The following is a 16,360-nucleotide window of genomic DNA, read 5'->3' on the forward strand; positions in this document are numbered from 1 at the left end:
AGCTGGGTCTGTGCACTCCCAGAGTCCACACACGGGAGCCCTCTTCCCCCCTGCACCTCCTAAACACCGCTGAACAGCTGATTGAGGCAGGCAAGCAGGAGGCACTGGGAGGGAGGGGGAGGAGTTGATCAGTGGCCCTGCGGGTCGCTGGCGGACACAAGTACAGTACTGTACAATAGGGGAAAGTGTTCCAATTCACGTCGCTCCCAATCTGCTTGTCCGTCGTTTGCAACCTACCATACAGTACTGTACTGCAAAGGACGGATACGCAGACTGGGATCCAAATGAATCGGAACACGTTCCCCTATTGATGAGCGATAGATAGGTGAAACAACAGATAAGGGGGAGACTCTTACCAGCTTTGCCCATTACTTTGGGGTATGCTCATTTATTAGGGTTACTCTTCGGGGTGGGGGAGGGTTTGTACTTCTTTCAGTGTACTGCTTGTGTCACTTCGTGTTCTCATATGGAGCTCTACTTCTCCCTGCTGCAAGTTCCCTCCCAATGGAGCTATCCTGCAGGACCTAGGTTCCCCAGGGCTGGGTTCTTCCAGCCCCAGAATCAGATGAATACACACACGTTAACAGATTACCTCTGAGAGGACCGGGTTAATCAGCACTCCCAAGCTGACCCCTTATATGTCCCTGGACTCAGCAGGCTGGGTTGAGCAGCATTTCCAAGCTGTCGCCCTCGTATGTCCCAGATTCAGCATGTCCCTATCCCCACTTTCATGTTACAATTGTTCTGGTAGTAACCCACTTGATGAGCGACCTCACAGGATTTTGGGGTGCTACAGGGACCTTTTAGCTCAGGTACAAGGAGCATTGCTGCAGAGTGAATGAGGAAACCAAAAAACACCCATGAAGCGGGGAGAGAGAGAGAGAAGCAACCAGCTTAATCATAAAAGTTATTTATTGCCAGATAATAACCATAGGGGAGCCAAACAAACAAAACAGTTATAATATTAAATTTAACTTAAATTTGGTTATAAAAATCATGTTTAGAAAGCGATAACTGATTACACAAGTCAGGGTCAGAAGGCTATACCTAGAGAGAGGGAGTGCTGGGTTCTCACCACTCCATGAAGCTTGAATCAATCAGGGGTCCCAGGTAGTGGTGGTAGCTGAGGGTCCAGAATGCTGGAGACGGGCAGAACCCCCGGCATGATCAGTCAGGAGAAGATGAAGTCCCAATGGGACTGATGCAGATATTGGATCCAGGCATCAGAACACTTACTTGAGCATGGGTAGGGCTTTTTGTAGAGAAACAACAATGGTTCAAGGGAGGACACTAGATTCATTTATCTGTAAACTGATGGCTCAAGGGAGTATACCAAAGTTGAGTTGTTCAGGTTAGACAATAGGAACTGATCATTCCTGGCTTTGGGCGGTGTTCCTTGGAGGGAGCTCACAATGCAATTAGGGAGCTTCACTATTTTGGATACCAGTAAAGAATTTATTACTAGAATTGGTCTGATAACTACTGAGCTGGGTGTGTGCAGGCGTGGGTTCGTTAACATCTGGAGCAGAGATTCCCCCATCATGCAGTGCTTCCCTGCTTTTCTGGTCCCAGAGTTCCATGCAGTTCTTGCCTTGGAATCTCTGTTCTACATTCTATATGCTAATAGAGATTCCTCCTTGTCCCATCTTCGATGCAACTGGTGCTAGGGGTGTTTCCTTAATCCTGTCACCCTTATCCCAGGGGTTTAGGTGTGTCTCCTACAGCCTTTTCATTGCTTTTTGTAAATCTTTCTTCTGATCGGTTTTTGTTCAAGCAGAGGCTGGGTGCGGGGGCGGGGGCCAAGGTCAGTCAGACAGGCTGAGTACTGTGCCTTGTTTTCCCAAGAACACAGAGCTGATAGGTAATAGAGACGTACACCAGGGACTCAGTGTACACCGCCCAGCTGAGGGCAGTATTCTGGATGTCTCATTGTGTGCTCTCCTCCCACTGAGGCTGGTGGATGGAGGGTAGGGATAGGATACAGAGGGATCTAGACAAATTAGAGGATTGGGCCAAAAGAAATCTGATGAGGTTCAACAAGGACAAGTGCAGAGTCCTGCACTTAGGACGGAAGAATCCCATGCACTGCTATAGACTAGGGACCGAATGGCTCGGTAGCAGTTCTGCAGAAAAGGGCCTAGGGGTCACAGTGAACGAGAAGCTGGATATGAGTCAACAGTGTGCCCTTGTTGCCGAGAAGGCCAATGGCATTTTAGGATGTATAAGTAGGGGCATTGCCAGCAGATCGAGGGATGTGATCGTTCCCCTCTATTCAACATTGGTGAGGCCTCATCTGGAGTACTGTGTCCAGTTTAGGGCCCTGCACTACAAGAAGGATGGGGAAAAATTGGAAAGAGTCCAGCGGAGGGCAACAGAAATGATTAGGGGGCTGGAGCACATGATTTATGAGGAGAGGCTGAGGGAACTGGGATTATTTAGTCTGCAGAAGAGAAGAATGAGGGGGGATTTGATAGCTGCTTTCAACTACCTGAAAGGGGGTTCCAAAGAGGATGGATCTAGACTGTTCTAAGTGGTAGCAGATGACAGAACGAGGAATAATGGTGTCAAGTTGCAGTGTGGGAGGTTTAGGTTGGATATTAGGAAAAACTTTTTCACTAGGAGGGTGGTGAAGCCCTGAAATGCGTTATCTAGGGAGGTGGTGGAATCTCCTTTCATTGAGGTTTTTAAGGTCAGGCTTGTCAAAGCCCTGGCTGGGATGATTTAATTGGGGATTAGTCCTGCTCTGAGCTGGGGGTTGGACTAGATACCTCCTGAGGTCCCTTCCAACCCTGATAGTCTATGATTCTAAGGTGACATGGCTTTCTGGCTTTCACACCTTTTCTGAGGTTTGATTGATCTCTGGAGTCCCATGAGCAGGGACGCTAGGATCGTAAGAAGAAACAGCTGGAAGTGAGGTGTCTAAAGGGCATGCCCCTACTGGGGAATCCAGTTGCATTGTATCTTTGGTTTGCTGAATTTTCTTCTTCTTGGGAGTTTTCTGCAGATGTTGGTGTATCTGGCTAGTTGGAGCCAAAGTCTTTGTAGGAATGGGTGGTACTGCGGAGAAATAATCTATACTCACCTTGTTGCTGGCTTTCTTCAGGTTTGGCATTGCTTAGTGGACTTTGGCTCTCCATCAACAGTTCTTGTGTGTCTGTGCACACACATGCCCATGTGTTTGTGCTTCCGTCTGTCCCCTGTGCTTTCTGCATGATTGTGTTTTGTTTCCCCCACTCCTCCCTTTGTATGCTGCCCCTGGAGGTACCTGTAAGTTTAAGGAGAGGGCAGAAGCTGGGTTTCAAGTGAGACGTGGAGCCAGTCCCTGTCCTCCAGTGCTGAGCGAACCACGGAGGCAGCTGAAATCCCCTCGGCAATGTAGAGATGTTTCTGTGCTTTCCTGGGGCCTAGCAGAATGACTCTGTTCCCCAAATAGTTCCAGTGGCCACGACCTGCTTGGCAGAGGGTGGGGTTGGTGTGGGCTCGCAGGGCAAGGCCAGCATCTCGTAGCATGACCAGAAACTTTTCAGCTTAGTTTGTCCATAAAAAATCCCCCAAAACAAGCTCGAAATGCCAAACTGGTGTGTGTCCAGAGTCACCAGGGAAAGGAGAAATGCCTCTTATGTCTCTCGTGCAGGATCTCCCAGCAAATGCTCTTGTCAGTGTGGTCTGGGTACAGGCGCTCAGCCGCCACAAGGATGGCCGTGGAATAATCATAGAATCATAGAATATCAGGGTTGGAAGGGACCTCAGGAGGTCATCTCATCCAACCCATGCTCAAAGCAGGACCAATTCCCAATTTTTGCCCCAGATCCCTAAATGGCCCCCTCAAGGATTGAACTCACAACCCTGGGTTTAGCAGGCCAATGCTCAAACCACAGGGCTCTCCCTCCCCCAAAAGAGACAATGATCTGTTTCCACCCGGTTTTGAACCGGGGACCTTTCGCATGTTAGGCAAATTGATTACCATTACACTATGGAAACCCAGCTTGATGCCTGAGTAGAATAGATTCCAATGCCCTGGAGTGTGCTTACTCCAGATGCACTTACCAGCTGCTAGTGACAGATTAAAGAAGCTTGCTGGGTGGGATGTATTGAGCCCAACTGGTTCACCCACCCCAATTTCCCTTCTGTGGCCTTTTAAGATGAAATGTAACATTCAGGCCTTGACCACCTGTGACATTAAGGATCCAATGGTATGTTTGATGAGCGATGGGGGGCTTACCCTGGGGTCCTGGCCAAATCCCCACTTGCTCCCTCTTTGCTTCCCCCTGCAGTTTCAAGTGGAACTGGTTTTCTTCTTCACTCCCTGCCCTAAACTCCCATGTCGTATATCTGAGAGCGGCTGCAATTCCCTGCAGAGGTGACTGTGTTTCCAGGTGGGGTGAAGCTGGGGTGGTATCACAAATCCATGTCACTGAGTGGGGTAGAATAAAGTTTATACTGGCACACCCTTTGGGTGGAACTTCATAACTCAACGGTGATTCCACCAGTGTCCCCATCCTCTCAGATCCCTCTCATTTGATGTGTTTATTGCATTGATGTACATGAGGTTTACCAGGGGGTGTGTGTGTGTGTGTGTGTGTGTGTGTGTGTGAGAACTAGTTGTGGTGCTGTTTTCAGCTGGCACACACTTATTGGATGTGTTGAAGCTTCCAAGCCACACTTTTCAGGACACATTTCATTTACGCAGCAGTGCCAATCCCTGCTAAGTAAATTATCCGGTGGCTGTTTGTTTGAGCATGCTGACGTTACCATGTGAAAATGCATCGATTTCATAGTTACATAGGCCAGGTAAACTGCTCTTCAGTCTATTTATGGAACATATGCACCAACTGATTGATCAATAAATGGAGCCGTGCTGTGTGAGCTTTGCATTGCTTGGGATGAAAGCTACCGTATGCATGCTAAGCGATGGTCTACAGAAATCTTCTGAGATGTAATTCCAGACCTGCTATGTAGCACCAGAGCATGGAGCTGGAGCTGCTGGTCACAGACCTCAGTCTCAGGGCAGTGTTGCTATGGGGGTGGTCCAACATTGAGGAGTCTTTGTATCCCTCAGTGACCAAGCACGGTGAGGAGCCTGCTGTACCCCCAGCCTGCTGGAGAGGAGCAGCACAGAGCAGGGTCTACTTCACTGGGCAATTTTACATCTGAATTCATGAGCCATGAGTTGGGGTCTGTATCTCCTACTTAAGGGCATGTTGGGAGGGTCCCTGTTCTAGATAGGGCCTGTCTCTCTGATGAATATCTGTAAACTGCTTTGGGGGCTTATGTGGCATAAAGATGTTTGAAATATTGTCATCCGTAGTTATAGAAGGCATCACCAGGTGGAGCTGTTAGTCATTCAAGTTCGTTCTTAGCATGAGAGCAAATGTTCATCCCTAGGAAGACATGCTTTGTTTAGTTTTTAGTTCTGTCCGTTTCTGTGTAGAAAGAGCTGTGTGAGCCGCGGGAGAGTTTGCGCTCTGTCTTAGGATGTAACTAGAGTAAATTCTTGGGGCAGAGCTGCTTCCTGGGAATAAGGCATTGGTGTGGGGCTGTGATTCCCAGTAGAGGGGATTGCCCTGCATGCTGTTTGACCATCTCCTTCCAGGGCTGTTGGATGGGTGTAAAGAAGAAAAGTTACACTTAGAATAAGCCCAGATTCCATACTACTGATTTCTTTTCCACCGGGAAGCTGACTTAGCAGGTAGGTGACTGTGGCCTTGTATTGCTCAGCACAGGGAACAGACACTGGTGTCAGAAGGGCCAACACGAGGAAATGGGATAACCCAGAGAAGCTTTGTGGCTAGGGATTGTGTTCCCTACAAGCTGCAGTGTCATGGCTTTCAGGGTCAAGCCCAGTAGTGTTTTGTCTTAATTTTAGCCAGTCCCTGCTGAGAGAGCTGGCCTCCAACAGAGCAGGTGAAATCAACAGCAAGCTGACTCAGGGCTAGTGCCCCCAAGAAAGAACTCCCACAGGTGTGTCATGTTGCTAGCCTGACCTTTTCCCTCCTGGCCTTCCAAGAAGTTCTCCCCATCTGTACTAGTCCTTGAGCCAGCTCTTTCCCTGTCATGGAGTCTAGGGTCAGTGAGTGGAAGAAGTCCTGCGAGAGTGGAGGTTGCAAGCTGCCCAGTGCCCACGCTTCTCCTCACCTCCCTGCCCCTTGGAATTTGGCAGAGTAGAGGGGTGATTCTGAGCACGTCTCTGTTTCTCTGTGCCTCAGTTTCTCCATGCACAAACTGGATAAGACCTAACTTCGTAAGCCAGGCTTAGGGAGGGTGTTTTAGACACAGCCTGTTTCTGAATGTGGAACGTGCCGGTGTCTGAGTGGTTTTAAAAAAAAGGAACCAATCCAGAGCCCTCCTCTGAGCTCTTAGTTTCTGATCTGTGGGTGTAATGATTTCATTACATGCTGCTGCTAGTAAAAGACACAATCCCAATGTTGTCTAGTAAAATGGAAATAAACTAGGCTCCAGAAACAGTAACTTTATTTTCCTTTTAAACCATTTTCACCAATTAGGGTTTGAGGATTTTTTTTGCATTGCTGGGGTGACCTCAAAGTCTGGTCCCTCTTTTCCTGGTGGGAGTGGATTACTCCCAGGGTCTGCGTTATTGAAAACACAGAGCTCTGATTGCCTTTTCCCTTGCAGGATCTGCCAAGGGGAGGCTGCATTCACAGTGCTGTCCGCAATCACTGGAGATTTCCTGGAAGACGTGAAATTTACCATCTGTTGTGCCAAGCCTAAAATCTCCCTACACAATGTGAAATTCAAACTTTCTGCCAGTGCTGAGCTTTGTGCAAACATGGCTTGGAATCCAGGGGCCACACCCTCAGCTGATGTAAATTGGTGTAGTTTCGTTGGCTTCACAAACCTGAAGATGTTGCCCAGTGATGGGCATGGTCTGACAGAGTGAAGGGAATGTGATGGTTGTCCCGCAGGCAAGCATGGGACACCGTCCAGATTTGAGGAGTGTTGCGGGCAAGGCTCGAGTGATTCCTTTTTCACATTCTGCAGGAATGCTAAATGCAGGTGTATAAAACTGGTGAAACTGCATCTACGCAGCAAAATGAACTCAGATGAACAAAACCTTTTTGATAGTAAAAATTCCAGAATGTGTGCTTTTTGTATCATCTTTTTTTAATTTCTTTTTCCAGACAACTTAAAGCACTTCAGGGCAAGAAAGATGCATCTGTTCTATTTATAGCTAGCACCACAGCTGAGCAATGTAGTTTGCACCACAGCTTAGTGATGCATAAACTTGGAGTGCTATGCAATGTTTATAAAGAAATATTTCAGAATTGGGGAGGAAGGAAGGGCATTACATTTGGGGCTGGGAATCACAGCCCCCGCTCCAACTGTAGACATACCCAAAGGGTATGGCAGTGTAACATATCTTTGTGTGGGTGGAAACAATATGGTAGAGACCTTGCAGATTCTCAGAGAATTCAGGATGTTGTAGGCATGCTCAAAAAGAACAGGAATACTTTGTGGCACTTTAGAGACTAACACATTTATTTATCTAGGCATGTTCAGAAGCTTGTGTCCCATGCTGGGGTGTGTGCATGTGTATGTTTAGATTTGTCACCTGTGTACAAAGCCCAGGCTGTGGGATGAGAGGCGATCCAGTCTGGACCTCAAGGTTGAATGTCTGTGGAAGTGATCCACCTTGCTGCTGATTTTTTTTGGGTTGTCCTTGTAGATAAGAAGCGAGTTTACCAAGTCTGAGATAACTAGTTCAAGTTTCTGGGTGTTAGCGGTGGGATTTGTGTTGGCACCACATTTCGGTTTATGTATCTTATTCTTTTCCTATTGGTGCAGATATGGATTTTTTTGTAACATGAGATTCACACCCACTGATGGAGCAACTGTTCCTGCTCCCTAGCATGCTAAAGCTGCAGTGGAAATGGCGGAGGGGCTGTCCTATTACGTTGATTTTACTGAAACTTGCTGGACAAGATCTTCCCCTTCTTCATGGTTGAAATTTTCCATAGCACAAAGTCTAACAAACCAAAAAATGAGTGGGAAATTTTTCTTCAGGTGTGTGCTGTAACCTTTCGACCCTCTCGTATGGAACATGGTTGATCATAAACACATTTCACTGGGTCAGTTTTGATGTTGGCCTATAAAATTTCCTTTTTTTTTTTTTTTTTTTTTTTTTTGCTTTGAGCAAAGGAATTTTTCCCCCCCAAGGGCAAAAACAAAGTTATGCAGGTCTCTGGTCTCCTCCCAACCCCTGTGGGGATCTTATGTGGCCTCTGTCACTTTGATATTTGCACATTGCACTCCTTACTGTGTGTGATTGTTTCCAACAACCCGGTGAAGTAGGACAGGCTTGTTATCCGGGTTTAACAGATACATCACACCGATTAAGAGATGTCTCTTCAAAAGAGATGATGGGTGCTGAACTGTTCTGAAAACCTGGCCCCAAGTGCAGGTGCTGAGCACCTGGAATGTGGCCTTGTGTGGCTCCCTCAAGGTTTCAGAAGGATTGTCTGACTGGGCTGTGAACCCCACCCAGTTCAAAGCCTCAGCCACAGGCCCTCCTTTCTGAGGCTGACGCAGGCCCCTCCTTGGGGCAAACAGCATGTGTGTAATGCCAGTCCCTGATCTCTCCTTCCATCCCAGATCCTCCCGCAGGATCTGTGAGCTTGCGTTTGGGCACCCAATGAGCTTATTTTTGTTTTGGGATCTGCTATGCAAATTTCCTTCCTGCATGTCCAATCCCAGGAACCTACCCTGCAGGTAATTCCAATATGCAACAGCTTCCAACTAAAAGAAGAGTCCAGTTGGAAACCCGTTACTGAAGAGCCGGCATATTTCCTTCGTAGTCAGACCAAGTATAAAGGGCGGGTTTAACATCTCTCTCCCTCTGGAGACTCAGGCCCAGTTGATCCTCAAAGGTATTTAAGTGTCCAACTCCAATGGGAGTTAGGTACCTTAAAACCTTTGAGGATCTGGGCCTCGCTCTCCCATGGGGAAGGTTGGATGTCGCATGTGGGTTTCTCCTTGGCAAAGTAGTAAACCTGCCGGAGTTCTAAACTCTCTCTCCTTCCTTGCCTGCCCTTTTGCAGCTGGCACTGATGAGCTCCAAATCAATCTGTGTCTAGCCCACACCTGGAATGCTGGGCATGGCCTTGCTGATGACTCAGTGCCAAAGAGACCGGGAGGAGAGGTTCGAAGGGAGGGCAGCCAAACTCTCTGGAGGACTTGAGGCTAGGTTTGATCAGAAAGGGTAAAGAAATGCAAAGAAAGGAGCAATGGGGAAGACAACATCAGGGGGAGAGTGACTGGTTTCCACAGAGCTGTGCCATAGTTCGTCACTTTTCACCCACAGCCCACTCTGCTGTCCTAGAACCCCTGCTATTTGGTACAGCTCTGAATCCGATCACGAGCTTCCCCGCAGCTCTGCCAAAGTCCCACAATCTTGACCTGCAACACCCCTGCTAGTCCATTCCTGCCCCCTGCCTTCCACGCAGCTCTGCTCATGTGCGTCAATCTGGCCGTGCAGTATCGACTCCATGTCAGATGGATCCTGCCTGTTTCATCCCATTGTGTCCTGTTAGAAATGAACCCTGCCTCTGTTGCGGGAGGCCCTAACAAATTACCTGCACTCTTGTACCTTGCCACTAGCCTCGTTGTTCCCTCGTAGATGAACGTGTCACTATGTCTATTCTCCATCACTGGCCATTTTAAAATCCAGATTGGAGGTTTGGCTAAAAGCTCTGCTCTAGGAATTATTTGGGGGCCGTTCTCTGGCCTGTGTCATACAGGAGGTGGGACAGATGATCACCATGGTCCCTGCTGGCCTTGGAATCAATGACTATTTAAAAACCATTTTCGAATGTTTAACAATGAGCTGTTGAAGCTTGTACTTGTGAAATCGCCTCCCCCGCAGATCCCAGCTCTCAAACCTGAGGTGCTGAAACTGAAAAACTCCTTCTGGAGTGTCTCTCAACTCTTTAAATATTGAACCAAGTCTCTCCTCTCTTTTCCAGCGTTGAATGTTTCTATTTTTTCTCCACTTAGACTGTGGGAGAGAGAAATTCATTCAAACTTCATGCTTTAATTCCCCCCCCCCCCACCTTCTCCCCTGCAGCAGCTGTACAAATATAAAAGGAGTACTAGTGGCACCTTAGAGACTAACAAATTTAGAACTCCTTTTCTTTTTGCGAATACAGACTCACACGGCTGCTACTCTGAAAGCTGTACAAATATAGTTCTTAACCAGCTGAACAAAAGTCAGAAATAAAATAAAATAAAATACACCCCCCCCCCCACCCCTCTCTGATAGCTCGACCTGGATTCTGTAATGTTACTAGAATCATAGAATATTTGGTTTGGAAGAGACCTCAGAAGGTCATCTAGTCCAATCCCCTGCTCAAAGCAGGACCAACACCCACTAAAAATCAACATCCCCACTAAAACTACATCCCCCAGCCTGCCTGCCAGCTCCTTTCAGCTGGGGCTGGGCAAGTGGAGCTCCTCTTAGACCAGGGGTTGGCAACCTTTCAGAAGTGGTGCGCCGAGTCTTCATTCATTCATTCTAATTTAAGGTTTCACGTGCCAGTAATACATTTTAACGTTTTTAGAAGGTCTCTTTCCAGAAGTCTTTAATATATAACTGAACTATTGTTGTATGTAAAGTAGATAAGGTTTTTAAAATGTTTCAGAAGCTTAATTTAAAATTAAAATGCAGAGCCCCCCGGACCGGTGGCCAGGACCCGGGCAGTGTGAGTGCCACTGACAATCCGCTCGCGTGCCGCCTTTGTCACCCGTGCCATAGGTTGCCTACCCCTGTCTTAGACATTGCAGACTCCAACACCCCGCCACCCCCAAAACCAAACTCATCTCTTCAGCCAGGTGACCACTGTGGTGGAGCAGAGCGACTGCGCTGGCTTGGTGGCTGTTGGCACCCGGCATAGGCAGCCCCTAACCAGCGTGGTTCCTCCCAGATTGCAGGGAGGGGAGATCCTTGTCTCGGAAGCTATTCTGCAAGGATGTGCACGGTAGGAAGATGCTAATAGGACGGGGTAGAAACTGCTGTACAGCCACTCCAGCAGCAGCAGGAGGGCAGGTGCCGTTGTGCCCTCTGCCATGGATAAACAACTGTGGTTCCATTTCCGGAACTCTGCCGGCTTCGTTATTCCAGGGCTTGGGCCTGGCTGAGACACAGACTGTGAAGTCACGTAACAACATCCAGCACTTAGCCCCTCGGCTGCCTGGTACAAAGCACTTGCTATGGGGCAGAACGTACCCGTCACGCTGCCGTTGGAGAAGTGCTGGGTATGTCTGGTTAGAGTGCAGCTGCTGGACTGAAAGCGTTGAGGTTAGGGCATGCCTGGAGGTGTGGCTGAATGGGCTCTATTGGGCTCTGCCATGAGCAAGCCTGTCTTGGTAAACCTCAGAAAGGATCAGGGTCTTGCATGAGAGAAACTTTCTGCCCCTGCTGAATGATGTGACTCACACAGTACTTGTCCTTTCCAGGCATGCAGTCAGCCTCTGTGTGCCCTTCCTCAGACCTGCTTGTTTTGGATACTGATCTCTGTATCCAAAACCACCTGTGTTCCAGGTAAAACTGGGCTTTTGAGATGATCTCTATGCTCGGCAATATTTCAGATGTCTAGCTATTTGTGTACACAGTCAGTAATTGGGGTAGGACCATGGGGTGGTGCCAAGGCTGATTCCCCACTCTGGCACTTCGAGTGCAGAAGGTAGGGGCCTACAAGGATTCTAAAAATTAATAAAAAGAAAAGAAGTACTTGTGGCACCTTAGAGACTAACAAATTTATTTTGAGAGTGTGTGGCACAAGCTGTCAGCATAGTCTGTGTGGTATGTAGATTGTAATGGATTTTTTACCTTCAGTCCTTTCGGTATGATGTCCATCTGTTTGCATTTGGAGAGGAAGATGATGTCTGTCTGTATCTGTACGAGTTTTTTCATGAAGTTGACAGATTTCCACTCTATACGGCTAAATTCAGTGCCTTGCATAATGACAGGTTTCAGAGTAGCAGCCGTGTTAGTCTGTATTCGCAAAAAGAAAAGGAGTACTTGTGGCACCGGCTGCTACTCTGAAACCTGTCATTATGCAAGGCACTGAATTTAGCCGTATAGAGTGGAAATCTGTCAACTTCATGAAAAAACTCGTACAGATACAGACAGACATCATCTTCCTCTCCAAATGCAAACAGATGGACATCATACCGAAAGGACTGAAGGTAAAAAATCCATTACAATCTACATACCACACAGACTATGCTGACAGCTTGTGCCACACACTCTCAAAATATCTCTAAGGTGCCACAAGTACTCTTTTCTTTTTGCGAATACAGACTAACACGGCTGCTACTCTGAAACCTAAAAATGAATACTGGCCACTCCAGACTTGTATTCAACTTCCAAGGTTAGAGCCTTTCTCTGACCTTGGATGGGTAGATGCTGCCACCACCCAAGTGCAAAAACCCCTTTAAGAGCCCAGGAAGGCGCACTTGGGAATTCCTTCCGGTGGGGTACTCTCAAGCCCTTTTATCCCCTCTCTGGGGAAGAGCAGAGAAGGAAATGAACTGTTGCCACCAGTTAATTAAACAACATGTGCACAAACCTCTTAGGGACACACAAATCCAATCCTGTTCTTTAAAAAAAGGTAAATTTTATTAAAAACAAAAAGAAAGAAAAGACATCTGGAGCTTAGGCTTTTTGCTAGGTTTAAAAAACAAAAACAATTACAAGGATTAAGCATCAAGATTGCTTCTTGAGCTCCAGCTTAAAGGTTACGCGCAAAACAAAAGCACCTGGGGTGACCACAGAAGAGTCCACAAGCCATAAATAAATAAAAGGAGATAACCTGATCGCGTCTTCCTAGACATTCCCTGCCCTACTGACATATCTGGGGTTTCAAATGAGTAGTTTCTAGGTAGGATATAATGATTTTCATACCTCGCCCAAGCTTTTACAGCATAGCTCCAGCCCTGTTCCTGCTCTCCGGGAGAACAACATAGACCAACAAAGGGGAAGTTTTTTCCCAATTTTAAAAGTTCTAGCCTTCCCATTGTCTCTTTTGGTCAGGTGCCCCCTGCCTCCCTTTTACCTATGGACTTTTTAACCTTTTACAGGTAAAGCAAGTAGAGAACAGCCACTAACAGGGATTTTATAGCTAGCTGGCTGACTGGGTGCCCATAAAAGGGAGCTTCTCTTCCCCCCCACTCCTTTATTTATCACAGGTGGTTACCCATAAGGGTTGGAGATTCCCAGCCTATCTGCTGTATGATTAATGTGTGCACTTTGGAACAAGGCAAAGGTCAGCCAGCCCCCTAGGCAGGAACTCTGTGATCTTCAGTGCAAGAGACTCAGTGTCTGCCCATGGGATGCTGGGCACCATGTGTTACTTTAGCCTGCTTTTTAAGGGGAACGCTCCCTAAACAAGTCTCTCGTGACACCATAGACGTTTCAGTAGGATTAACACAACCTCTATGTCAGTCTGGAATTTCTAGTTATTTCTGTCTAAAAATACTGGCCTTGTAATTTAGTTTCAAGAACCTCTTCTACAGCCCACAGCAGGGCTTTTTCCCTTGAAAAGGCAAATCTATTTTAGTCAAGTGATGATCTGAAATTAACCAGAATTAATGCAGAGTAAAACGTGCGAACATTAACCTGCCTTTACATTTGTGCTGCATTCTCTGGAGAATGCCTATATATTTTCTTTGCCAATACCTGTTTTTGCATTTCCTTTTTCACTTCTCCTCTAGAAATGCATGAAAGCAATGGCTTTAGAACAGTGGTTCACAACCAGAGGTATGCACACAGGTCTTCTGGGAGTATATCAACTCATCTAGAGATTTGCCTAGTTTTACAACAGGCTACATAAAAAGCACTAGTGAAGTCAGTACAAACTCAAATGTCATACAGACAATGACTTGTTTGTACTGCTCTATATACTATACACTGAAATGTAAGTACAATATTTATATTCCAGATTTATTTTATAATTGTATGGTAAAAATGAGCAAGTCTATGCTTTTTCTGTCACAGTGTACTGTGACCCTTTTTTGTATTTTTATGTCTGATTTTGTAGGCAAGTAGTTTTTAAGTGAGGTGAAACTTGGGGGTACGTGAGACAACTCAGATTCCAGAAAGGGGTACAGTCATCTGGCAAGGTTGAGAGCCACTGGTTTAGAAGAGACGGAGAGAACCCCAGGTTTGCATTTGCAATGCCTGAACTGGAAATGCACAAGTAGGAGATTTTTCTCCTCACAGTGACTTTCATTCATGCTTCACAGCATGCCCGAGACAGTCTGCACTCTCTATCCGGCCACCATGCGCTGGCGGTGTGTGTATGTGTGAGCACTGGTGATCTCTGCTGGAGCAGGACAAATTAGTGGTGGTTCTAAGGGAGCTGCTCCTTTCTGCTTGCCAAGCGAGTATGGCTGGTACTGGGTAGAGATGGGGCATTGATTAGGGCTGAGCTGGATTTCAGACAGTAAATCCATTATGCTAAGCTGATTTGTTTTCCTCTCTCATCTAGCTGTATCAGTGTAGCCAATAAAGATGCCAGGCCGCGTTCTGCTTGCAGCAGCAGCACCTGTACCCTGACCCTAATTCCCACTGAGGCTGGGCACTTGCAGAGGGTTAGTAACTGGAGCAGCATTAACATCAAGGAGAACAACACCTGAGGGGTCTAGAGTGCCTCAATTTCCCTCATCGGGAAGCCCAAGGCACAAAGTGAGTCTGTGCAGAGCCAGGAATAGGACCCAGGAGTTCTGACTCCAGTGCTCTGCTTTGACCATTAGACAGTGTGTTTGCCATGCGTAACCATGGGATATCGCAAAACCTGTCTTCTCTGTGGGACTTGCCCATTCGCAATGATGGACCATGACCTCAACAGCCAGTTGTTACCCTCCATCCCCTGGCCCTCTGAAAGATTTCAACTCCTCTGAGACAAGCATTGCAAGCAGAAGCTAGGAGTGCGGGCAGGCTGCTGCAGCATGCAGTGGAAGAGCGAGAGCTAACTCGCTCTCCAAAGCGTAATGGGAGCTAGTTTGGCCTTGTATCCATAGCCTCTTCCCCCCTCCTTTATAAAATAGTTCTGGAGTAAGAGAGCAGTGTGCTCAAGAGGAGCTGTTAGCAATCAGCTGCAGTGTGCTGTATCCTTGCTAATGGGGCCACTGGCAGGACTGAGACCTTAATGTTGATGGTGTTGACCAGCTGTTGTATCATGGAATCTTGTTACTTCAGTATTCCAGATGTGTAACCTGTTTGGGAACTGTTTTCACTGCAGCCCAGTCCAAGAAGTCCTCATAGCGGATCTCACATGTGTGTGCATGTGCTGTGAACGTATTAATGGGCTGTATTTATTAATGCCACACTGAGGTTGAGATTGGAGCTTCCCAGAAGTCATATAAGGTTCCCAGAGCAGCTGTAACTCGGTGCGCCAGGGTGTTACAATGGGAGCTTTCATTGCATGACCGTCATAAGACACCGCGTAATGTGACGTGCAAGAGAAAGTTGGGGTTGAATACAAGTTAGCTCCCCTTGGGCTCTTGTTTTATTAGCTCCTCCCAAGGTAAGCAGAGTCCAGCTTGGTCAGTGCTGCAGTGGGAACCTTGAAGGAACAAGTCTAGCCTTCTAGGAAGAGCCGGCTGGTACCTGTTAAGTGGCACTCTTTCCTTCTGAGCCTGTACTGCATGCAGGGACCCTATGATATGGCAGGGAGGGGTCATCTTGGCAGATATGTAAAACCAAAGGCTGGAACTAAAGATCCCAGGAGATTCAGAGGAACAGCTGAACAATAATGTAGTGTTGAAAATTATCCTAGGATAAGTATTGGTGCCATCGTGGTGTGCAATAAAAGGTTTTATTGGCTCTTCCTTGACAATATTTGCATAATGGTTGTGTGATTAATACACATCTCTGATTCTTGCTGATAAAGCCTTGCCTGCAGATACTCTCCATTGACCAATGAAATGCCACTTCTGTGGTGGATGATGTCAGCTGATTGCCAGCTTGCAGCTGCGATACACAGGTTCTTGGATGGGGCGCCAGGTTGAGGAGGGCTTGGGTTCTATTCCTGGCTCTGCTAGTGATTTGCTATCACCTTGGCCATGTTGCTCACGTTTCTCTGTCTTGGTTTCCATCTCTGTAAAATGGGGATAATGTTACCTTCGCTTTGAGATCTAAGGATGAAAAATGCCATAAGTGCTTATTCAACCTCCTCCACATCTGCCCTCATCATCCTCGCCCTCCCATTCTTTGGATTCTCTTGTCATTTATCCACTGCCTCTCTAATGTTAGCAAATCCCAGTGCTACAGGGATGAGTCATGTTCTGCATTTTCCCATGTGGTGTGTGCAGGCCGGCTATTTGTTCTTTGATGTGTGTGCCC

The 16,360-nt window shown here is 47.1% G+C and overlaps 1 protein-coding gene across 10 annotated transcripts in view; it reads left to right on the plus strand.

Moving 5' to 3' along the window:
* The window catches only part of ST3GAL4 (ST3 beta-galactoside alpha-2,3-sialyltransferase 4), a 167,440-nt gene that overhangs the window by 76,693 nt on the left and 74,387 nt on the right, over nucleotides 1–16,360 (plus strand). Inside the window, exon 2 of one of the 10 annotated variants that reach the window (XM_043500788.1) lies at nucleotides 6,634–7,014. The exons of the other annotated variants lie outside the window; for them this stretch is intronic. The gene's annotated coding sequence lies outside the window, so the exon portion shown is untranslated. The remainder of the gene's footprint in view (nucleotides 1–6,633; nucleotides 7,015–16,360) is intronic. 10 annotated transcript variants of the gene reach the window in all.

This window comes from Dermochelys coriacea, chromosome 22, assembly GCF_009764565.3.
Source record: "Dermochelys coriacea isolate rDerCor1 chromosome 22, rDerCor1.pri.v4, whole genome shotgun sequence".
Classification (NCBI taxonomy): Eukaryota; Metazoa; Chordata; order Testudines; family Dermochelyidae; genus Dermochelys; species Dermochelys coriacea.